The 16582-nt window shown below is 42.6% G+C and overlaps 1 long non-coding RNA gene across 2 annotated transcripts; it reads right to left on the bottom strand.

Moving 5' to 3' along the window:
- Window positions 1-511: 511 nt before the first annotated feature.
- Window positions 512-9700, bottom strand: LOC111561355. 2 transcript variants are annotated; one of them, XR_002743867.2, is made up of 3 exons: window positions 8910-9693; window positions 5807-6032; window positions 512-678 (listed from the first exon to the last, which is right to left on the bottom strand). It is a non-coding gene; the product is annotated as an uncharacterized LOC111561355 (long non-coding RNA). The 2 variants fall into 2 exon arrangements; XR_006600677.1 differs by lacking the exon at window positions 512-678 and adding an exon at window positions 2105-3271 and having other exon boundaries at window positions 8910-9700.
- Window positions 9701-16582: the final 6882 nt, after the last annotated feature.

Raw genomic sequence — 16582 nt, 5'->3', positions numbered from 1 at the left:
TGCTTTCTCCATAATACATCCTCGTGGTAAAAACCAAACCAAACCAAACCAAACCAAAACAAAACACGCCAGAATGGTGCAGAATCAGACTGAAGAGAAGGCTGAAGTCACCCTCCTGGGGAAATTCCTCTGGCTCCCTCCTCACCTCCCCACCAGCCTCAAAGCTCACCTTCCCCTGCACCCAGATTTCATCCTCTTGATGTGAGCTCCCCCAGGAAACCCTTCTCCTCCACGTGGACGAGTCAGGGAGGGGGGGCTTGGCAGGGCCTTTCCTCAGGGTGGCCAAGAGTTGCAACAGCTGAGGGTGAAGGCAAGTAGTGCGGCCAAGGGGAACAGTGGCCGGGCGCCAGGGAAGCTAAATCAGTCATCAGATCTTAAGGGTGAGAGCAGGCTAAAGAAAATAAGAGGCAAAGCAAAAGGTCAGGGCAATGCAGCAGGAGGTCAAGAATGTAAGTGCAAGCGGAGGCCAAGGGAGAGGGTCCAGGGCCATACAGATGAATGGAGGAGGGAGACCAAGAACGCATTTTCTTTTATTTTGGGGTGTACCACGGGGTTGACGACGGCAGGCCTGGCATTCTGATGCCTCTTTAGAACTGCAACCTATTCATTATCCTCTCTTTCTCCAGGCCACTGTTTCCAATTCCTTTCTCAGGCTGTAACGATGCCACGCCTCCTCACCTAAAAACAAAATAAACAAAAAAAAAACCCTCTCTCAACCCTGCCTCCCCTTCAAACTACCCCACCCGGTCTCTCCTCTGCCAATTCGGGACACATTTCTTGAAAGAATCTCCCTGCCTGTATTCCTCTCCGCCCACTCACCGCCCAGCTCAGTTGTTTCTGCCTCCTGCACCCCCGCTTTGCTGAAAACCGGGCTTTGCCAAAGTCATCCTTGACCTTCGTATGGCTATCATTAGATACAGAGAATGTGGTTTTGTTGCCATCCGAACTGCTCTTTGGAGCTCTGACCACCGCCTCCTCATTTGGCCTCTCTGACCTACCCCAGCCTCCCCGCCCCACCTCCCCACCCTACTCTCCTGGTTCCGCTTCTCTGTCTCTGGCTCATCCTTTCCTTTGTGAGGCTCTCCACTCATTTTTGTCTATAGCTGCCTATGGACATCAGGTAACACTGCGTGATAGACAGCCGGCTGTGGGTGTCAGCCCATCCCAGAGCCGTTAACACGGCGAAGCTGCTCAAGCACCCGGCCTGGGAACGAAACCTCTTCTGCATTATTGTCCAGGACTGATTGCCCTCCACCGATTTTCAATCCTTTATTCCCACATCGGCTCGCCACCTCCTTTTTCTTACAAGAAAGCATTCTTTCCAGTCATTTTGTCATCTTATTATGGTTACCATTCACTGAGCATTTGCTATTAGGGTGTTTCACTCTCACTAATTGATGCATTAAGTTGTTTCTTTAGTCTGCAAATATTTACCTACTCTTACTATGGTACAGGCGCTGTGGATGTATCATTTCTAGTGATTACAACTCACTTAGAAGATAGCATATTGTCGCTTGAGAGGCTGACACTGAGGCTAGCATTTGTCACTCCTGGCTGACGCCCCAAGAACACTCAAGAGGTACAACAGGAATTTGGATTCACAGCTCTTTACATTTCGCTAAGATACCAAAAATTAATAGTCTATCTCTCATCAAGCATCTTATGCCAGAAGCTTTCCTCTCCTTTTTCTTATTATACAAGTGGTATCATTAGCTTATGGCCTGATGTTATTTTTGAAACACCTCATTTATTTTTTTTTAAATTTTTAATGTTTATTTCTATTTGACAAAGAGAGAGACAGGGTGCAAGTGGGGGAGGGACAAAGAGGGAGAGTGGGAGACACAGAATCCGACCCAGGCTCCAGGCTCCAAGCTGTCAGCACAGAGCCCGACGCAGGGCTCGAACTCATGGACTTCAGATCATGACCTGAGACTAAGTCGGACGTGTAACCCACTGAGCCACCCGGGTGCCCCTTGATGTAAATTTTGAAACAGAGGAAGGAGAGATCATAGCAATGGACACCCCGAATGCCACAACATTATTATCGGCATTATCATGCTTGTTTCCGCATGGTCCTGACGAGGCTACCTATAAATCACGTAGCTTGAGATTCACTTATTTATTCACGTCCTCATAGATCTTACAATATATTTGTAGGGGATGGAGAGGTGAGAAGATCAATTTTAATCAAATAAACAAGAGAGCATATTATTATATCTGAGAAAAGTCCCAGGAGGAAAAGATACAAACAGATATTAAAGAAACTTGACTCAGATTGGGGGGGGGGGGGGGGTCAGGGAAGTTTCCTAAGGACATAACATGTGAGTTGAGATCTAAGTGATAAACAGAAGTTAACCCCATAAATTGGTGAGTACTTCATAAGGAGGGAACAACAGCACATGCAGAGGCTGTGGGTAGAAGAATAGGCATATTGCTCTCTCTCTCTTTTTTTATGTTTATTTCTGAGAGCTTGCGCGCTAGCAGGGGAGGGGGCAGAGAGAGTGGGGGGATGGGGGATCCAAAGTGGCCTCTGTCCTGACCGCAGAGCCCATTGCCGGGATGGAACCCATGAGCCGTGAGATCATGACCTGAGCCAAAGTGGACACTTGACCAACTGAGCCACCCGGATGCCCCTAGGCATATTGCTTTCACAGCCTAGCTCCTGGGGCATAGAGTGAGGGTCACAGAAGAGGCCAAGAGGAGTAGCCTGGGCCGGACTACCCTGACCACGCAGCATTCTTTTTTCATCTTAAGAATCAAAGTCCAGCAGGATGGGGTCTTACCAGATTTGTGTTCTGAAAATCTTCCTCTGGCTGCTGTGTGGAGAAACTGCTGGAGGCCCCAGGAAAGACAGAGGATAGTTGGGAAGCTATTGCTACAGTGAGAGCAGGAGATGACACCTTAGACTAGCGTGGTGGTCACAGAGGAAGAGAGAAGTCCGTAAGTGTGATACCTATTTGAGGAGGCAGAATCAGTCGGACGTGCTGACAGAGTTAGAGAAGTAATGAAGAATAAAGCGCCACAATTATGTACGTGTCGGAGACGCCTAATCGCATGAATGATGGTGCCATCCACTGAGATGGGGAAGAGCAGTTGGAGGACATCACGGGTTTGCTGGGTTATGTTAAGATGGAAGGGTCTGTGGCACAACAAGGTGACCTCTGGATGTACAAGTCTGGAATTCCAAAGAGAGACCTGGGTTGAAGATAGGAAGTAAGGAGTCATCGGTGGAGTAATCAAGCCACGGCGTGCAGGAGACAGGCAGGAGGGGCTGCGGGATGAGAAAAGGTTAGGATGGAAACAGCCAGAATCCACCATCCAAAGGACTCATTTTCCCGTCATTTAAAAGAAAAACATTCTCTGAAGAAACTTAGCTACTTCTTAAAATAAAATTTCTCTTAACCAAATTTTTAAAACACTAACATAAGTAAGAAGGTTACAAAAAAGAAAGGAAACCCTGCACCTATCTGGTCCCAAATGAATCCGTAATGTTTTATTTATTTAAAAAAAAAACCCGGGGCGCCTGGGTGGCTTGGTCGGTTAAGCGTCGGACTTCGGCTCAGGTCATGATCTCACAGTCCGTGAGTTCAAGCCCCGCGTCGGGCTCTGTGCTGATAGCTCGGAGCCTGGAGCCTGTTTCAGATTCTGTGTCTCCCTCTCTCTCTGCCCCTCCCCTGTTCATGCTCTGTCTCTCTCTGTCTCAAAGATAAATAAACGTTAAAAAAAAAATTAAAAAAAAAAAAACCCAAAGCATGCAAGATATTGACATTTGTTTAAGTCAAACAATGGTTGCTTGTTATATGTCTCCGTAATTTTCATATGAATGAAATATTCCATAATGAAACAAAAACAGTAACAGTGAAATTGTTCCAGGAAATAAAGCTGAAGCCAATAAAAATTCAGGCCAGAAATTAAATACAAGAAGCAGGTAAGGGAAAATAAAGGATTGGAGATATGGCCAAGAAGCCCCTTGGCCTCAATAGGAAAGGTGTTGGCCTAACCCAAGAAGATGTGCCCTGAAAGATACTGCTGATACGTGTGTAGGAATTTCCAACATTATAGAGACCATAACACATAAAATCTTGGTTCTGTTTACATTTCAGGATAATGGGAAGCAAGAAGTTGGCCAATACTATTTGTTCGGGCTGCACGTAAAAGTCATTAGTGTTTCATGAATAGATGGTACTTTTGTGAGCCCTGTGTATGCAAGAATATACTTAAAATTTGGAAGCGAACTACGTCTGAAATAAGACTAGTGATTTATAAGTGATCTCTAATCAATAACTTTGGTCGTATGACAGGACAATGAACCACTGTCCCCCTCACCTGTATCACCTACTACCACAACCACCACCATCTCCACTACCCCCAAGAAAAGGTAAGGGAGGATTGTAGAAGGATATCATCTTTAAAAACTTACTCTGGCCTTTATATTAAGGGATATATGGCTCAGTAATGAACCTCTTTTCACAGTACCTAAATGACTACAAACCCCATTGTTTTGGGAAACTATGCTTGAGAGATGTGGAGACAATTAGAAAAAGAAAGAGGCATAGCCGTAACTCTTAAGGGTGGTGTTATTTCAAAAGCAACTGGGTATGGAGTGCTGTGCCTAGTCCCGATTTTTCTACTGTACTCCATGTTGTCAACCCTACCTTGGACCATCCTGTTGGACTCACCCCCATGGGGTGACTCTAGTAGTAAATAACTCAGACTTAGGAAAATGATTAATGATGACTGGGTCCCCTGAACTACCTGCTGGGGAAAGGGAAGGTCCCTAGGGTGAGGGCAATCCCTGGAGTATTGAAGGGACAGCTGTATCATCGACATTTGAAGAAGGGAGCCCTCCTCCATGCTTCATGGGCCTGAGGTGGAAGATCTGTTACTCATCGTGTGATGGCTATGAAAGGTTTGATTTCTAGAGGAATCTTTTATTTCAAAAAATCACAGTTAGCATATAGTTGTTTTCCCTTTATATGCTCTAGCTCCCTTTTACTTTCGCCAAGACTTCAGCAAAATCTGATTAGCCCACGTAACTGTGAGTAGTGACGTTGTAGCAGGGCAAAAGAGGATAGCCCCAAATGGAAGTGTTTCTTCACTTTTGGTAACGGGTTGAATAGTGTCCTCCAATAACTCATGCCCCCCTGGAGATTCATCATGTGATCTCATTTGGAGTAAACCTTTGCAGGTAGACCTAAGGCAAAGATCTTTAGAGGAGATTACCCTGGATAAGGTGTGCCTTTAATCCAGTGACTAGTGTCCTTTATAACAGACAGGAAGGAGGAAAACATACAGATGAAGAGAAACGCCTATGTGAAGACAGAGGCAGAGATTAGAGAGACCCATCATTAGCCAGGAACAGCAAGCATGGCCCGCAGGCCTCAGAAGCTAGGAGCGGGCGTGGAATTCATTCCAGAAGGAACCAACCCTGCTGAAACCTTGATGCGAGACCTCCAGGCTCCTGAACTGTGAAAGAGTAAATTGCTTCTGTTTTAAGCAACCTGATTCGAGACCATTTGTTAGAACAGCAGGTCTAACTACCTGCTCCACAAATGAAATGAAACTATCACACCTCCACAAATGCCCTGGCGAGGGTGGCAACATTTGCTTGAGAGTGACTGGGGTCCTTGAGTTTTGGGCTGTAAAGAGCAGGAAAGCAGGCAGCGGCCTGGGACCGAGAGCAGAGGACGACAGAGGAACCAGTGGAAAGTGAGCAGCCAAGGAGACTGCTTAGAATGGACATAAGTGAACTCCCCCCACTTGCCCACCGTGCTGGAAGGAGGGGAGCCAAAGGGACCAGGGATACCTGATGCTTGAGCTCTATCAGAATCCTCTTCAGGTACAGGAGTGTCCCTGATGTCCTCGACTCCTCCTCTCTTCTGACGACCTTCAGACTTCATGCACAGTGGGGCCATGCATCTCAATATGTCCACGTTCGTGTCGTTCTGACGATTACAAATGACGTGGGCTAAAGCAAGCTTAAATTCCTATTAAGGGCACACAAAATGTCTTGGGTCTTGCCAGAAGATGACCTGTCAAGTGAAGCCCCATTTTTCTCATTTAAAACAAAAAACAGCTTTAAAAACAACAACAACAAAACAGCTTTATTGCGATAATTCACCTATCATGCAATTCACTTAAAGCGTACCATTTCATGGGTCTTAGGATACTCACACATTTGTGCAGCAATTACCACAATTTTAGAGCATTTTCATCCCTGCCAAAAGAAACCTCCCCACCATATCCGTAACCCCCACCCCCATCCACAGCTGTCCCCTCACCCTCGCTTTCTCTCTTTTCTGGTTGTGGATGGCCAAGCAGATAGCCCTGAGGGTAGGTGGCAGCCGCCCTTAAGAAGAAGGCAGCTTTAGCATAAAGCTCATACCGCAGGAGGCAACACGGAGACACAGAAAGCTTTTCAAATCAAAGGAGCCAATTATTTAAGCCAATCTGAATTGCATTTTCTGTCACTTGTATGTAGCTAAAAGCATCTTCACTGATATAATGACTAATGATGAAAAGGGATGAAACATAGTAAAAAAGACGCAGGATTTGGATTTCTTGTTTGGCAACTCTTTTTTTTTTTTTTTTTTTTTTTTAAGTAGGCTTCACGCCCAGCGCGAGACCCAACGTGGGCCTTGAACTCATGACCCTGACATCAAGACTGAGCTGAGATCAAGAGTCAGATGCTTAACTGAGTCAGCCACCCAGGCGCCCTTGGCAACTATTTCTGATTGTCTGCCAAGGGCCGAGCACTTTACATGCATACTCTGGCCGCTTACTATCAATGTGACGTTAGGAGAGTCTTACCCTTTTGTACCTCTGCTTCCCCGTCTCTAAAGGAAAGGATAATGGGAAGGGAGGGAATGGACTTAATTATTTTTAAAAGCCTCTTCTTGCTCTGTTGTGTAGACTTCATTTTAAAAATGAATAATATCACCCCTCAAACATTGTTAATTCAGTCATCCATTCGTTAACTGAAAATAATTGGAAATCTGCAATGTACTGAGATTAAAAGGATACATAAGACATGGTCCCTGATCCTAATGAGTCCATAGTTATTAGGGAGATAGATATGGAAGCAACTAACTGTAATGAGTGCCACGAGTGATATTAGAGATGGAGGTCACGAAGCATGGTGGCGTCTCCGAAGGGAGTGCGGGTCAGGAAAGGTTGCAAAGAGTACTGCAGTACTCAGTACTCAGTACTGCAGATGAGTAACAAGTTTAGAGGCAGATGGTGGGAAAGACACCAAGTTATTTTTATAGATGTAAATGATGTACATAATATGAATATATATTACACGAACATATCTAATATAAATATAGATAAGAGAGAGAATAGATTTAGAGAAAAGACTTAATTAAAAATGCAAATGTGAGAAAGTATTGGGAATCAATGACAGCAATAGGAACAGTAATATTAGAAAACCTAATGTTTACTGAGTATTTACTACATCAGGCACTATTTTATTACATTTTAGGTACTGTCTTTTTCCCCCCTCACATAACCTCATGAAATACACGATCATTCCCCTAATTTTACTAAGGGAAGCACAGGGAAGTAAAGTCACTTGCTCAGTTAGAAAGTGGTGGCACCAGGCTACAAGCCCGGGGGGACTACCCAGAACCACTACAGTGCGCAGGTATTCACATAGGATTCTCCGAACGAAAGACAGGCAGACACCTAGGGGAAGATTCTTTTTAAAAATTTTTTTTATTATTATTACGTTTCTTTATTTTTGAGAGGCAGAGAAAGAAAGAGTGTGAGTGGGAGAGGGCCAGAGTGAGAGGGAGACACAGAATCCGAAGCAGGCTCCAGGCTCTGAGCTGTCAGCACAGAGCCCGACACGGGGCTCGAACCCACAAACCGCGAGCGAGATCATGACCTGAGCCAAAGTTGGATGCTCAACCGACTGAGCCACCCAGGCACCCCTGAAAGATTCTTTTTAAACTAATAAGGTGTATTTGATCCAACAACCAACGAAGGAAGAGTAGTATTTAGAAATAGTTGGAATGTGATGGGGTAAATAATATTGAAAGGATAATATCAAAGGCATAGGCAGGAGATGATAGAGGCACTGATGAATTCTCCTGGTACAATGTGCTATGTGAGCCTTGTAACATGGGACCTGGAATATGGGACAATAGAGCTTTTATCTCATGAGGCAGCGTCAGAGCAGAGTGGACAACATGCAAAGTGCTTGCCCTGGTGCCCAGCACATAGGAAACAGCCAGTGAACAACTATAGGTTTATAGAAGTTCTTGCTACAGGATGCTTTTCAGTAAAATCAGCAGATTTAATGAGAGAATGTACAGAAAAAGCCCTTTGGGGAAGGATACAGTGCTCTTCAGAGACGATTTCATTACTATGACTGATTAAGTGGCACTTACAAACTAGAAACCTTGTTTTCCACAGGTGTTCATTCACTTCATTTATCAACAGAAGCAAGTCTCTCTTTTGCAGTCATGAATTTTCTCCTTCTAACTTGGCAATCACTAATTGTAGCATCAAGATGTTTTCAGATGTAGCTCCACTGTCAAGTCACTAAGCAACCGATTAACTATACCTGAACTATTTTTTTATTAAAAATTTTTTTTTAGTTTATTTAGTTTTGAGAGAGAGAGGGGGATAGAAAGCAGGGGAGGGGCAGAGAGAGAGGGAGGCACAGAATTCGAAGCAGGCTGCAGGCCCTGAGCTGTCAGCACAGAGCCCGACGCGGGGCTCGAACTCATGAACCGTGAGATCATGACCTGAGCTGAAGTCAGCACTTAACCGACTGAGCCACCCAGGCACCCCACATACCTGAACTATTTTAAATAAACCTGTCCGGTGAAGACACATTCTGGTAAGTGCCCCTCAAGGAGTAAGAAAAAAATATTCCTCTAAATTGAAACCCAAATTCTTACATTTTTGCAATGAAATATTGTTCTGTGGGACTCTGGTCCGATGGGAGAGATTCCTCTGGGGTCTATGTTAACCTTGGTCTGTCAGCAAAACCACGCTGCCCTGAGTTTCCATCTTTCATGATTCTTTAAGACTCAGGTGTTTCCCCAAAATTCATCTGTTGAAATCCTAACCCACAATGTGATGATAATCACCTTGATGATTATGACCTCATAAATGGAATTAGTGCCCTTATAAAAGGGACCCCAGAGAGTTCACAAGCCCTATTTCTGCCTTAAGAGATCACACCGAGGAGTGGGCAGTCTGCGACCGGAAGAGGGGCCTCTGCTGACACCTTGACCTCAGACTATAAATCTCAGAAATAAATTTTAGTGTTCACAAGCCATCCAGGCTGCGGCACTTTGGTATAGAAGCCTGCATGAAGGCGTCAGGTTAGGACACCTCTCACTCCCTCCTCCCCCAGATGACATTCAGGGTCTGGTTCTGGGCATACACCTTAAACTTAGCATGCCTTGGAACCTTGAGATGTTGCCAAAAAACCCTGTAATTTCTATTTTCACTTATGAAGAGCGGCTGCTTTATAGAGAGAATAAAGTTAATTTGCAAAACCCTTACCCATTTTTAATAACAAAAAGAAATGTAAAAAAGAACGTAGAGGACAACACATAACTAAGTAGAAACAGATGGTAGTGAAAACAATGTCACTCTAGAGGAACTTAAAAAAATTTTTTTAATTATTTTGTTGGTAATTTGTGTTATGGAAATTAGAATAACCAAGTTTTTAATGTGAAATTAAGCAAAAAGACAAATTCACCCAATGTCTCTTTCTGCATGTCTAATACATAAAGTCATTAGACAGAACTTAACATCCTAAAAATTATGGTTTTTCATTCATAAATCTTCGTAAATATTTATTGCCAATTTATCCTAAGATACAGTGTTGGATGTACCACCATATAAGCCTAAATTGAATAGAGGACAAATAATACTATCTGATATGATACAATGTACGACATGTAATGTGATACATAACATGTTATAGCATTTGTTACATAATGTATATTATGTTATTTACATGATATACACATATATACACACATATACATTTATACATATGTATTACATATTATATACATATGTACCCTTATATGTATATATGTGTAAATGCAATCTATCAAAGTAACAGAAGGAGCTGGTTCCTTTCTTTTAAAGTGCCCCAGTCACTTCCAAGTAGGTCCAAGGGGACACCTCACACGTTTCCACAGACCAATCATGTGGTCTGCCTCAGTCAACATCCTGTTCCTCCTTTCCTCCCCTGGTACCCACTCCACCATAGGTGTTCAAGGAGCCATTTGGAAAGCTCAGAGGACATCCTGGCCCACATTCACAGTGTGGAATGAATACCAGTGTCTCTCAGGGCCCAGATTTGCAGGGGCAGTGGTGGAAAGAAGGGACTTCTCTGTTCTTTGGGCCCTGGGCAGGAACAGAGACCACACCAGCCCCCCTGTCCTCCTCCTCCTCTAGCTCAGCCTCCAGCCCTCAGGCCATAAAAGCCTCCCCTCCACACACAGGAAATGGGACAAGGGGCAGGATGGGAGAAGGAGCTGGGACCTGGAAGCTTCCAGACTGATAGCAACCAAGCCCAAAGCATGACTTTATCAACTGCTGAACCCATGCTTGGGATATGTTTCAGCACGGGAGAAAATAAAAGAGTTAATACTTATCCTTATCAAACTATTCCAAAACATACAAGAGGAAGGAGAACTTACAAATTCATTCTGTGAGGCCAGCATTGCCCTGATACCAAAACCAGGTAAAGGCACCACTAAAAGTGAGAACTGCAGGCCAATATCCCTGATGAACATGGATGCAACAATTCTCAACAACATACTAGCAAGCTGAATTCACCAATACGTAAAAAATATCATTCGCCATGATCAAGTGGGATTTATTCCCAAGATACAAGTGTGGTCCATTATCTGCAAATCAATCGGTGTGATGCATCATATCAATAAAAGAAAGAATAAGAACCATATGATCATTTCAATAGAGACAGAAAAAAGTATTTGATAAAGTACAATACCCACTCATGTAAAAATCCCCGACGAAGTAAGTTTAGAGGGAACATACCTCAACATAGTAAAGGCTATATATGAAAAACCTACAGCTAATCTCATCCTCAATGGGAAAACCTGAGAGCATTTCCTTTATGGTCAGGAACAAGGCAAAGATGTCCACCCTCCCCACTTTTATTCAACGTAGTACTAGAAAGTCCTAGCCACAGCAATTAGCCAGTAAAAAGAAATAAAAGGCATCCAAATCAGTAAGGAAGAAGTAACACTCTCACTATTTGCAGGCGATATGATACTATATATAGAAAACCCCAAAGACTCCACCAAAAAATGGTTAGAACTGATACACGAATTCAGCAAAGTTGCAGGATACAAAATCAATGTACAGAAATCTGTTGCATTTCTATACACCAATAATGAAGCAGCAGAAAGGGAAATCAAGGAATCAATCCCAATTGCACAAAAAATAAGATATTTAGGAATAATCCTAACCAAAGAAATGAAAGATCTATACTCTGAAAACTGTAAGTCACTGAGGAAAGAAACTGAAGGTGACACAAAGAAATGGAAAGACATTCCATGTTCATGGGTTGGAAGAACAAATATTGTTAAAATGTCTGTACTACCCAAAGTGATCTTTGGTACACAATTAATGCAACCCCTGTCAAAATACCAACAGCATTTTTCACAAAGCTAGAACAAACAATCATAATGTTCGTATTTGGCTATCCCAAATAGGCAAAGCAATCTTGAAAAAGAGAAGCAAAGCTGGGGGCATCACAATTCTGGATTTCAAGTAATAGTTACAAAGCTGTAATCATCAAAATAGCATGGCACTGGCACAAAAATTGACATATAGATCAATAGAACAGAATAGAAAATCCAGAAATAAACCCCTAATTATAGGGTCAATTAATCTGTGGCAAGCAAGAAAGAATAGCCAATGGGAAAAAGACAGTCTCTTCAACAAGTCATGTTGGAAAAAATGGTCAGCTACATGCAAAAGAATGGAACTGGACCACTTTCTCACACCATACACAAAAATAAATTTAAAATGGATAAAAGGCCTAAATGTGAGACCTAAAACCATAAAAATTCTAGAGGAGAACACAGGCAGCAATCTCTTTGATATCAGCCATAGCAACTTCTTACTAGATGTGTCCTGAGGCAAGGGAAATAAAAGCAAAAAGAAACTTAAACTATTGGGACTACATCAAAATAAAAAACTTCTGCACAGTGAAGGAGACTGTCAACAAAACTAAAAGGCAACCTATGGAATGGGAGAAGATATTTGCAAATGACATATCCAAAAAGGGTTAGTATCCAAAATATACAAAGAACTTATAAAACTCAACACACACACACACACAATCCAATTAAAAATGGGCAGAAGACATGAATAGACATTTTCCCAAAGAAGACATCCAGATGGCTAACAGACACACGAAAAGATGCTCAACATCACTCATCATCAGGGAAATGCAAATCAAAACTACAATGAGATACCACCTCACACCTGTCAGAATGGCTAAAACCAAGAACACAGGAAACAACAGGTGTTGGTGAGGATGTGGGGAAAGGGGAACTCTCTTTCACTGTCGGTAGGAATGCAAACTGGTACAGCCACTGTGGAAAACAGAATGGAGGTTCCTCAAAAAGTTAAAAATAGAACTACCCTACAATCCAGCAATCACACTACTGGGCATTTACCCAAAGAATACAAAAATACTAATTCAAAGGGATACATGCACCCCTTTATTTATAGTATCAGCATTATTTACAATAGCCAAGGTATGGAAGCAGCCGAAGTATCCATCGATTGATGAATGGATAAAGAAGTTTATAACATACATTCTATATATACATACATACATATATATATATATACATATATATACATATATATACATATATATACATATATACATACATATATATACATATATATATATGTATATATATATATTTAAGAAACAAAACAAACAAGCAAAGGGAAAAAATAAAGGAAAGACAAATTAAGAAACAGACTCTTGGGGTGCCTAGGTGGCACAGTTGTTTAAGCATCCAACTCTTGCTTTTGGCTCAGGTCATGATCTCATAGTTCATGGGTTCGAACCCCACATCAGGCTCCACACTGGCAGCACAGAGCCTGCTTGGGATTCTCTTTCCCTCTCTCTCTGCCTCTCCCCTAGTCTCTCTCTCTCACTCTCTCTCAAAATAAATAAACAAACATTTAAAAAGAAGAAGAAAGAAATAGACTCTTAATTATAGAGACCAAACTTATGATCACCAGAGGGGAAATGGGTGGGATTAGGTGATGGGAATTAAAGAATAAAAAACAAAACACCCCACAAAACTCAGAACCTGGGATTGAGGTGTGACTTTGTCCTTTGCACATTAAATATTGCAGAATATTGCAACACATCTTTCCTAACATACTACATGCTGCAATATGTCAACATAAGTTGAAGCAGAAATGCAGGGAATGACTGTAAATCTCACTTCCAAACTGACTTTACCATTTTTGTTTAAGGTTAAAGGAACCCCTGTTTTTCTTTCTGTAAATGGAGGTACTCAATGTCCCATGTTTGGGGTTTGTTCCTTACTGACTCACTCAGATGCCCCCTCCAGTTTATAGTCAGACTTTTTATAAGAACCAGAACCTTTTTTCCTCGTGAACTCTTCGTGGCAAGTTGAACTAACAGATCCCTCTCTCTCCCATCTCAATCATTACCAGAGGGTTCTGTATCAAAAAGATTCCATCAGGCTAGATCATTCCTTCCAGACAGCAAAGGGAGAGGCCACTGACAACTAACGTACTATGAGGTTTACTGCAATGCGGCTGAATCAAAAGCACTGTATTGCGGGTGGGATGAGATTTTCTATTCTTCCTAAAGAATCAAGCAAAAGGAAAAGTAACTCTGGTCATCCCTAGGTGAGTAAAGCACGTCTCTGAGACGTGTTGATTCACAGGGGACCAAGAAACAGACCGGCCCGCCCATGGCTCTTACTGGCAGGGGGACAGAACTGGAATCAGAATCCCACATTATCTCATTTTGGAGAGAGGAGCTTGTCCGCCTCTGGAGAGGAGTCCTTCTCGCTACCCGAGATGGATCTGCCCCTCCGCTCTCTCAAGCGCACCAGTTCAAACGCGGGCATGGGCTTCGCATGGGCATACAAATATGGTAAAGTGACTACTGTCTTAAGAAACAAAAACTTTCCTCACACTCATCCTCAAGAGTCATTTCCTCAGGGAAGTCTTTCCCTGACCCCAGTGCAGTCTCTGTCATTTTATATTTATTTGTGTCGCACGTTGAGTAAAACGTTTTCTCTTGCCAAATTATAAACTCCACAGGGATCATGTCTGTTTGGCTCACAGTTCTGTCCCTAGCACCCAGCACCAAGGGGGGCACCCAATAAATGTCCACTAAATCAGAAGATGAGCAGATACAGACAGGACTGGGTTTTCTGAGGGAGGAGACGGAGTCGCCAGGATTGAATGGAGGGCTCTCTGTGCACAGGCAGAAGCCAGCGGGGAGGAGTGTCTCCAGTGAAGGCAGCAGTGGAGAAGCTTTGTGTCAGGGCCTTCCTCTGTACAGTCAAATTTGTCAAAACTTCAGCCTTCAAACTTCCACTTCGGAATACTCTTCTGAGATGTGCCTCACTCTTCAGAATTTAACATATCTACATAGTCCTGTGTTTGTGGCTGTTGAGTGCTGGCCAGGTAGGGCTGCCTCAAAGGGAAAGGCCCAGACCTCCTACTTTGCTGAGAGTCTCATCAGAGAAGGGACTGGAAGGGCACTGCCCCACTGGGAAGAATGGAAGGAAGAACCCCCCCTTGGTCAGTGGCCTTACATGCAGTGACACAGAAGATGATCTCAATATTGAGTCTTAATGTCCCATATAGGTCAGGAATATCCTCCTTCCAGAATAACAAAAAATAGGTCCTCAGTAACACCAAATTTTAAGACCAATAATTTCCAAAGTCATCTTCATGGTGGTATTTTAATTGGAAATGCTTTTTGATAAAAGCCCATTCTTTCAGTAAATTATTACTCAACTTTTCAACTTCTCGAAAACAAAAACAAGGGAAGCATCAATGGATTTACCCCTCCGTTCATTTATTTATTCAGCAAATACATCTTGACAAAAACAGCTACAGAACTTACAGTCTCAAGAGGAACCGTGCAAACAACCTATTCTTCAATGAGAAAGAATGAAGCAATACTACAGCATTGGGATGGCCAGATGCTAGAGGCCAATGCAGAAATCGGCACATAATTCTGACCTCTTTCACACCATCTCTCTCCTCCATTTGAGCACCACAAGTTCAATGCTTTCATGGAACTTTGCAAGTTTTGTTTTATTTCAGATTCAGTCTTCTGAAAATTAGGAAGTAGATTAATAATAGTTTCCTGCCATCCATCTCTTCAGAAAGCAAATAGGACACTGGAGTTTTGTTGTGGAGACAAGGGAATAAAAGAACACCCACAAGCTATTCGTTTGTAGAATGTAGATCACACAGGACGCAAGGATCAAATAGTCTGCCCTTTTGTACTAGGGATGAGCAAACAGGCCCAGGGGAATAGAATAAAATTCTGGGGTAATTATAAGAATTCTTCACTGACAAATGATATGACTGTTATCAGCATTTTCCATTTGAAAAGGGGTATGTGGTGTGACTTAAACTTTTTAAAATAACTATGAATAGGTACAAAGTGTTATCCCCAATCACAGTTGAGAAAACTGAAGGATAGAGAGGCTGATAACTTGCCTAATTATCGTACAACTAATAATTAGTTATTAGCTAGTAAGTGTCAGAGCTGGAATTCAAACCTAGGGAATCTGGTTCCAGAAATCAGACACCAAGTGTTTGGGGCGCCTGGGTGGCTCAGTTGGTTAAGCGTCTGACTCTTGATTTGGGCCCAGGTCATGATCTCACAGTTTCATGAGTCTGAGTCCCACATCAGGCTCTGCACCAACACCATGGAGGCTGTTTGGGATTCTCCCTCTCCCTCTCTCTCTCTCTCTCTCTGCCCCTCCTGCACTCTCTCTCTCAGAATAAACTTAACAACAACAACAACAACAACAACAACAACAAGTGTTTAATTTCTTTAACTTCACATGTTCTGTCTCTTAAATTTGGAATTTGTGCATATATTTTTGTACATGTGTATATTGGACTTTTGTACATATATTTGTACATATAAATGTATTTAATGTGGTAAGTCTCATTAGACATGTCTGGGTTTCGGTGATAAGTCCTCTCATCTGATTTTCCCAGATAAAGCAAATACGAAGTGAAGACTGACATGACTAAGTTACTAACTCTTGGAGGAATGTCACAAAGGGTAAAATTTGCTTCTAGAGTAATTTGATATCATTTTCTCAAAGCTGTCACGCTACTGTGTTACCTGGCGACATCAAATCAATGTCGATCTCTGCTCAAACACCAGTTGTGCAAAACATGTCAGCATCGCTGGTAGCCTGGCAGATTTAATCATTGTCTCTCTGAGCACCAAAATTATAGTTGGACACCTAATCATCGTGCCTCTCGACTTTGGAGAAAAAAACAAACAGAAAAGATACAAATTATCATTAGG

Source organism: Felis catus, chromosome B4, assembly GCF_018350175.1.
Source record: "Felis catus isolate Fca126 chromosome B4, F.catus_Fca126_mat1.0, whole genome shotgun sequence".
NCBI lineage: Eukaryota > Metazoa > Chordata > Mammalia > Carnivora > Felidae > Felis > Felis catus.
Note: the sequence above shows the minus strand (reverse complement) of the source record. Positions and strands in the feature narration are given on the sequence as shown.